Raw genomic sequence first — 8819 nt, 5'->3', positions numbered from 1 at the left:
ACAAGGTTCTGCATGGTGCTGCTTCGTAAAGGTACATCACATTGGATCCAGGGAGACCTAGCTAACTGGATACAAAATTGGCTTGATGTCAGGAGACAGAGGAAGATGTCAGAGGGATGCGTTTTAGACTGGAGGCCTGTGACCAGCAATGTTTCACAGGGATGAGTGCTCAGTCCACTGTTGTTTGTCATTTACAAACATAATTTGGATGAGAATATCAGAGGCATGGTTGATAGGTTTGAAGATCACATCAAAATTGGTGGCATTGTGGAGAGTGAAGATGATTATGAAAGAATACAATATGATCTTGATCAACTAGGTCAGTGGGCTGAGGAATGATAGAGTTTGATTGAGATAATGGTGAGGTGTTGCATTTTGGGAAGATAAACCAGGGCAGGATTTACATAGTTAATGATAGTGCCCTGGGAAAAGTTGTCGAGCAGAGAGACCAAGGGGTTCAGGTACATAATTCCTTGAAAGTAGTGTCACAGGTAGACAGGGTGATGAAGAAGGCATTTGGCATGCTTGCCTTCATTGATCAGAGCATTGAGTCTCGGAGTTGGACATCTTGTATGAGCTGTACAGAATGTTGGTGAGGTCACTCTGGAGTACTGAGTGCAGTTCTGGTAACCATGCTATAAGAATTATATTACTAAATTTGAAAGGGTGCAGAAAGGGTTTGCAAGGATGTTGGCAGGACTGGAGGGTTTGAGTTACAAAGAGAGGCTGAATAGACTGAGTCTTCTTTCGGTGGATTGTAGCTGACCAAGGTTCCAATAAGCTGACCTTATTGAAGTTTATAATTTCATGAGGGACATAGAGAAGGTGAATAACAAAGGTATTTTGTTATTTTGGGGTAGTGGAGTGCAAAATTAGAGGGCATAGGTTCAAGGAGAAAAGGGAAAGATTTAAAAGGGACTTGAGAGGCAACGTTTCCAAAGAGTGCTTTGTGTATGGAACGAACTGACATTGGAAGTGATAGTGGTTAGTACAATTACAATATTTCAAAGACATTTGTACAGGTATGTGGATAGGAAAGCTTCAGAGGAATATTGGCCAAATGCAGACAAATGGGATTAGTTTAAATTGGGAAATTTGGTTGGCAAGGATCAGTTGGACCGAAGGGTCTGTTTCCATGCTATATGCCTCTATCAGTCTATGTAAATGAATTGACTATATTTAAATACTATATAATCAATGATAGAGCACTGATTACTACCATGAATTCCAGAATTGCTTCTTATAATAAACATTCTTATTCAATTATTAAATTGTTGAGTTTTACACTTTCTTTCTCAAGACCTTTTTTCACTGGAGTGTAGGAGGTTGAGGTTTATAAAATATGATGTGAATGACATTTCCTTTGGGTGAGGGATTTCAAGAGTAGGGGGTATATTGTTAAGTGGTTCATGTGTCGAATGAACTTCCAGAGGAAGTGGCCGATGTGGATACAGTCACAATGTTTAATATACATTTGAACAAGTACATGAAAAAGAAAGGTTTGGAGGAATATGAGCCAAGTGCAGGCAGGTTGGACCAGCTTAGTTTGGAATTATGGTCCTGAAATAAATGGCACACCAAGAAAATCCTCCCATCCTTACTTTATCCAAAAAAATGTCTTTTCACTAACTATCTGATCATATAGCGTCTTAAATCAGAGGGAATTTATAGTGAAGATGGAGGCCCTTTTGCTCTTCCTGTCCATGCCGACCTTTTGTAGAAACCCCATTCCTCCAGCTTTGGCTTCGACAAACACCCCTTGTGTCAGCATGTTTTTCTTCTTTTAGATAATGACGCAAATCCTTTTCCAATACTGTGATTGAATTTACCTCCACTGTACTCTCGGGCCATGTATTCCTTTACAGGAATGTATTGCTGTGTTGAAGAAAAGGGTTCAGACACCTTGCCATTGCTCCCCTTGCCTTCAATCTGTTATGAAAAAGGGTCACTTGATTCAAAGCTTCTTCTGTTTTCTTTTTACAGGTGCTGCTTTTTATAGGACCTGCTGAATCTCTCCAAACATTTCTGTTTTAGGTTTGCTTTAAATCTGTGCTTGTAACTCTTTCCTTATGTGAACTGATTGTCTGGTCTGGCCTACATGTGACTGCAGATCCACAGTGATGTAGTTGACTGTTAACTGCCCCTTGATAAGGCCCAGTAAAGTATTCAGTTGTGCGAAACAGTTGCAGAATGGTTGATGGCACTGTACCCACAACACACAGACTGGAAATGGTACAAGAAGGCAGTTTGCCATCACCTTCTCAAGAGGCATTAGGGATGGGCAATAAATGATACCAGCCAATAGCCCGCGAAATTAAAATAAATTGCGATCTCAATCTATATGTCTGCTGGCTGGTAATTCATGACCTCGGCCTGAGCTTTCACTGCAACCCTCTGACATAATGAGGCTCCTGCAGTGGAGATTGTGAATATTAGTCACCATATGGTGGCAGAGTCTGCAAGTTCTGTCATGGAGTTGACCAACACTTTCACCCTGGAAAGATCAAACGACAAGTTCAGCATGAAGCCTTTTGCCAAGTTGGAGTCAGACAGCTCCATGCTGCTTGAAGGTTGTGACAAGAGACTCTGTGATGGACCTGACAACACACAAAGCACTTCAGCATAGATGCCCGACAGTCTTTGTTGCACACAGCTCCATCGCTGTCCTTTGTCAGCCTGAACAGGGACAGTTGCTGAAAATCTGAAAGACAAAGGCACAGATGTATGGTGATGCTGAGGTAAATAGAGAAGGTGAGAGATTCATGTTTACACACTCTGTAACTTGAAACACACAAGAGATTGTGGATAGAGCAGTGGGATATGTGAAGGTGGGTTGGGAAGGTGTTCGTGCCATCGATTGTGACATACGCAACACTCAGTCAGAGTCATGCTAATGACTGACAGCTCCAGTCGCACCATATTAATGACTTGGGGCTGATTGTCATTCTGAGAATTCAACAGCCCACATTTGTTTAAACTCACCACGAGGGATATTTCTCAACTGTAGAAATTACCTTAGAACACATGACGAAACTGGCCATTGAGAACACGTCACACATTGCAAAATATGCTCCATAAAAATGACCACAGAGCGTGAGTGTTTTGGGAAATCATTATTTTAGTTAATGGTATGCTCTCAGGTAATTAGCAAGTGCAGAAATTAGTCTGATTAATCATTGCTCAATAATTTATGGTGTGTACATGCATAGATCTATATAAGCCCAAAGTGCAGGGACAAAAGCAGCAGAAAGGTAAACAAAGGAATCGCATCCTCTGCCACTGTACACGGACAGAATGAAGGCCATTATCTTCATCCTTGTTGCAGCCCAGATTGCCTATTCCTACGGTAAGCACTGATATTATGTTACACATACCTCTAAAATCATTTTAATTTAGCAGTCTCCATGCGTTTCACAATTCTGCCAACCATTGTTCATCTCGCACCATAGTGTCAGCCTCTACCCTGGCAGAGATGAATGGCCTTGGAAATCATTCAAAGGAGGGCCAAGCGATTGATATCTCTCCCACAGTTACCAGGGCAGATGAAGTGAGCTGAGAATCTTTCCTTGAGAAAAATGTCAAATTAAAGAAGATATGATGGCAAGCATCAATATTATTTGACTTGTCTCAAGGGACTAGACTATCTGAGTTAAATAGGAGAAAATGAATACTGCAGATGCTGGAGATCAGAGTCAAGATTAGGGTGGTGCTGGAAAAGCACAGCAGGTCAGGCAGCATCCGAGGAGCAGGAAAATTGACGCTTCAGGCAAAAGCCCTTCATCAGGAATGAAGCTGGGAGCTGCGGGGGTGGAGAGATAAATGGAGGGGTGGGTGCGGTGGGGTTGGGGGGAAGTTAGCTGTGAGTGCAATAGGTGGATGGAGGTGGGGATGAAGGTGATATGTCAAAGGGGAGGGTGGAGTGGATAGGTGGGAAGGAAGATTGACATGTGGGACAGGTCATGAGGACAGTGCTGAGTTGGAAGGTTGGAACTAGGGTAAGGTGGTTGGAGGGGAAATGAGGAAACTGGTGAAGTCCACATTGATGCCCTGGGGTTGAAGTGTCCTGAGGTGGAAGATAAGGCGTTCTTCCTCCAGGAGTTGAGTGGAGCTCAGCACCGTCCTCATGACCTGTCCCATCTGTCAATCTCCCATCTGCTCCACTCTCACCTCCGACCTATCACCTTCACCCCCACCTCCATCCACCTATTGCACTCTCAGCTACCTCCTCCCAGCCCAACCCCCCTCTCAATTATCTCTGCACACCTACCCCCCACCCCGCCCAGGGCTCCCAGCTGCATTTCTGATGAAGGGCTTTTGCTATTCCTGCTCGTCGGATACTGCCTGACCTAAATGAGTTAAATAGATGAGTGATGGCAGAGGAACATTATATGAAGTTTTGTCACAATGCATGGAAGGAGCTATGTTAAGTATTCAGTTATCACTTTTTTTTTGAGAATGAGTTTGAGAATTTATTAAAACACACCGAGTGTACAGATTCCAAAAGAGAGCTGTATTAATTCCTCAGTGATGAATAGATAGAATTTCTAAAACACACACCATAGTTTCCTGATACTGATTTAATGACTTTGAGGTATGGGAAAGGAATGTTCTTGACTCACTGAGGAACTTTTGCCCCCTGCAATTTTTAAATCTTCCCTAAGAAATTTGTGGCTCAGGTGGGTGATTGAACTGTTGCTGGAGTTCACGCAATGTCAGAATGTAACTTAATGGTACTTGTTCAACTTGTTTGAAATGTTTCATATTACAGCCCTCACAGACAATGGGCTGCAGCTAGCTGTTAGAGCTAAGCACACAGTCAGTGTGACATGCAAAAGTCCAAACAGGTGAAAATAACTTGTGTTTTGCATTTCTAAATAAATGTATCCCAAGTACTGAACACAGTTCCTCTTCCCTCATCAAATTACACTTTAAAATGAACAAATGCAGATTTTCCTTTCTCATTTTGCCTGCTTTTGGGTAAATATCAATGATGCTAGAGGACAACTGGCAAGATGTATACTGGCAGATCCATAGCAGCAGCCCTTGGGATGCCATGCCTGGAAAAGTGAAAATTAGGTCTGAAAATATTCACAATACAGCAACATTAGATGTTAGTCAATAAATTGTTAAGTTGGGGAGCACTGACATTGATTGAAAATATGGTTAAAAGGTCCTGATATTTTACCACTTTTCTGTTTCATTCAGGGCAATCACTTGATCAGGCTGTAGATGATGCAATTGATCAGCTGAATGAAGACTTGATAATCGACAATATTGTTACTGTGGTCAAACAGATCAATGTAGATGTGAGTCACATCAAATATTGTTATATCCTACGTTCCTTTATTCCAATTGCAGAAGTGAAATCTTCTAGTAATTGTGACATTTCTTCTTTTTTGTTGGTATCTAAGCAATTTAATTCTTCTTCTTGAGAATGTGTTGTATTTTTACAGTTGGGGAGAGGTGGTCTGAAATATGCACAATGGTAACAAGTTATTATAAAGACCTGTCATTTCCCTCTGCTTACAACCATGCCCATTCTATAAATGCTCCCACTGACTCAGTATCTGTGAAAATGTCATGTCCCTCCTGTTAAATGTTCAACATTGTTTAAATATTCAACACTGATTCTTCCCTTCTAATCCTATTCTTTCGGCCAGGCAACTCTTAAGAAGCAAGGTCTGGTGGTAAGATTGAAGTTGCAGATACAGGAAACTAACTGCTCAAAGGAAACCGCAAACCTTTTCTCAATTTGTGTGCCAAAACCTGAAGCTGTAAGTATGACATTTATGATCTGATGATTTACTCAGGTTTACCTGTTTGCTTCTAATTCTTTTATGTCTAGGTGAGCGTGATAGACAATGCAAGTGAGAGGGTATCTCTCACCTGGAATGAGGCTTTTTTGTTTGATGATGAAAACATGAAGGTCATAAGTTAACAGCAAAATCCCAGGGCAGGACGTACACTCACTCTGTGGGGCCATTTAAACCACAATTAATTTTGTCAGGGGATATTTAAATGTTTCAAATCAGTTCGTCTGCTAATATCCAACTCAGATTCAAAAGGCTTGACTCAGTTTGTTTTGGTTAGAGCATCATTGGAGAGGTGCTGCTGCCCTGTGACTGCATCCCTCCCTCTGAGCCAGAAGTTCAAGACCTCCTCCAGGACTTGTTTCTCAGCAAAGGACAGGACTCGCTGTTTGGGTTACCAGCTTGCTAATCAGCTTTCCATTCCATTCAATATTCCTCACTCTTCTCTCGAGGAAAAAGTGTGTGAAAACTCAAAGCAAAGCAAAAGGATTTCTGTGTCATTCGCCATTCAACAAGGAGCCTTGAAAGACAAACTTTTCAGCAAAACTATCTATGTATTAGAATGAACAGAATCTTCATAAACCAAACCACCCTGACCCCACCAAACCCCTCCCCGTAAATTACTTTAGATCAGGAAGCACAAGAGCATTTGGTGCAAGAGAAGACAAGAGCAGCGAAGCTTTGGATAATCTTGGGTACGAGATGGTGCAATAGTGAGGTCAGCCAGGATTGCGTTGGAATAGTTAAGTCCATTGGGAGCGAGGGAACAGATGAGACTTTCTGCAGTGGAAGAGTTGGGATAAAGTCTGGCCACGCTGGAGAGATGAACCGTAAAATTGGAGAAATCTGTAACATAGAAGAAGGCTATTTGAGTTCAGACTAGCCACCAGATAACCGTCCAGCCTAATCCTCTATTCAGCTCTTGGTGCATAGAATTGTAGGCTATAATATTAAAGTGCACATCCAAACCATTTTAAATTTTATGATGCATCATACCCCAAACACACTTTCAGACAGAGGATCCGCAATTCCCACCTTCCTCTTGGGGGAAAAGAATTCCCTTTAATCCTCTTTTAGGGCGGCACGGTGGCACAGTGGTTAGCACTTCTGCCTCACAGTGCCAGAGACCGGGGTTCAATTCCCACCTCAGGTGACTGTCTGTGTGGAGTTTGCACGTTCTCCCCGTGTCTGCGTGGGTTTCCTCCAGGTGCTCCAGTTTCCTCCCACAGTCCAAAGATGTGCCAGTCAGGTGAATTGGCCATGCTAAATTGCCCATAGTGTTAGGTAAGGGGTAAATGTAGGGGTATGGGTGGGTTGCGCTTCGGCGGGGCGGTGTGGACTTGTTGGGCCGAAGGGCCTGTTTCCACACTGTAAGTATTATAATCTAATCTTTAACCTTGCTAACTTTTACTTAAAACTTCTCATTGTGGATTATTCAATCAGGATTAATAGGGTTTTGCAAGTCACTCTACTTAGAAACTGCATTATTTTACTTACTTCATCAGGCCATCAGTATTTTGAACATTTGGTCAGAGCTATAAAGGTACAGTGGTGTCTTCTAAGAGGGCTAAGGGGAGGGAGCAGAAACAGGGTCATCCTAGGACAATGGACAATGGATGTCAGAGGGCAGTTGTAGATTAGCTAGTAGATGTGTGAGGATATCAAAACAAAGACAACCGTGATATACAGCACATCTCCAGATGGATACACACAGCAGTGACAGCAATGAGGTCTCCCTCGCATCACATAACCCCCACCACCTCTGTTCCAAAGAAAATAGCCTGAACCTTTCCAATCTTACCCCATAATAAATCCCCCAGTCCAAGCAACACCTTCACAAATCAACAGCAATATTCCCTGATGATAGAACACTTGCTTTCAGGAGACCCCATGGTACAGGCTCATTGTGAGTTAAATTTAATAACACAGGGAGCATCGGTAGCACAGGTCACAACAGATTTGAGAAGAATGTCATAGATCATAGAGAAAAGGGTATGTCGCAATGTGCATATTAAATTAGTTGTGTGACAGGACTCAGACAGTAAATGTTAATGGATATTTTTCAGGCTGGAAGCAAGTTTGTAGTGGAGTTACCCAGGGGCTGGATTTGGGACCCTTGATTTTCCTGATGTATATTAAGGATCTATATCTTGGTATCCAGAGGGCAATTTCAAAGTTTGCAGATGACACAAAATGTGGAAGAATTGTAGAATGTGAGGAGAGCAGTGTGGACCTCCAGAAGGACATTGACAAGTTGGTGGAGTGGGTAGGGAGGGAGCAGATGAGTTCCAACACAGAGAAGTGTAAGGTGATGCATTTTTATTGGAAGAACATTGAAATACAATACAAATGAAGGTCATGAGTGGTCTGGATAGATGAGATAGAAAAAAACTGTCCTTGAAGAAATGGACATTCAATGTGATTAAAAGTGAATATAAGAGCTTTGAAATGATCTGCAAAAGAATCCAGGGTAGAGAATGCGGTAGAGAGTGTTTTGGATATGGAATGCCCTGTCTGGAAGTGTTCAATTGAGGCTTTAAAGAGGGAATTGGATGATTATTTGGGTAAAAATAATGTGCAATGGGATAGGGATAAAGCAGGAGATTGGCGCTCTAATGAATCCTCATTTAATAAGCTGGTGCGGGTGTGATGGCCTGAATAGATCCATCTGTGCTGTAATACTTTATAGAATCCCCACAGTGTGGAGGCAGGCCATTTGGCCCATCGAGTTCACACCAACCCTCCAAAGAACATCCCACACAGCACCCTGCTCTATCACTGTCATCTTAATGTCTGTGATTCAGAGATTAATAATGTCAAGCAAAATTTATTTTATAAGTGAAAAGCTGTGAATAAATTTCATTGCCGTTGGTTTATCTCTTAACATATTTTCTATCCGTAGAAAGAGCATCATTGTGAGTTTGTGGTCAACTATGAAAATTGTGTACTTAAAAGAGTTGACATTGCAAAGTGTGTGGATTTGCTGCCTGAGGCAGCTGATATGCAAAT

This window comes from Chiloscyllium punctatum, chromosome 10, assembly GCF_047496795.1.
Source record: "Chiloscyllium punctatum isolate Juve2018m chromosome 10, sChiPun1.3, whole genome shotgun sequence".
Taxonomy (NCBI): Eukaryota; Metazoa; Chordata; class Chondrichthyes; order Orectolobiformes; family Hemiscylliidae; genus Chiloscyllium; species Chiloscyllium punctatum.
Note: the sequence above shows the minus strand (reverse complement) of the source record.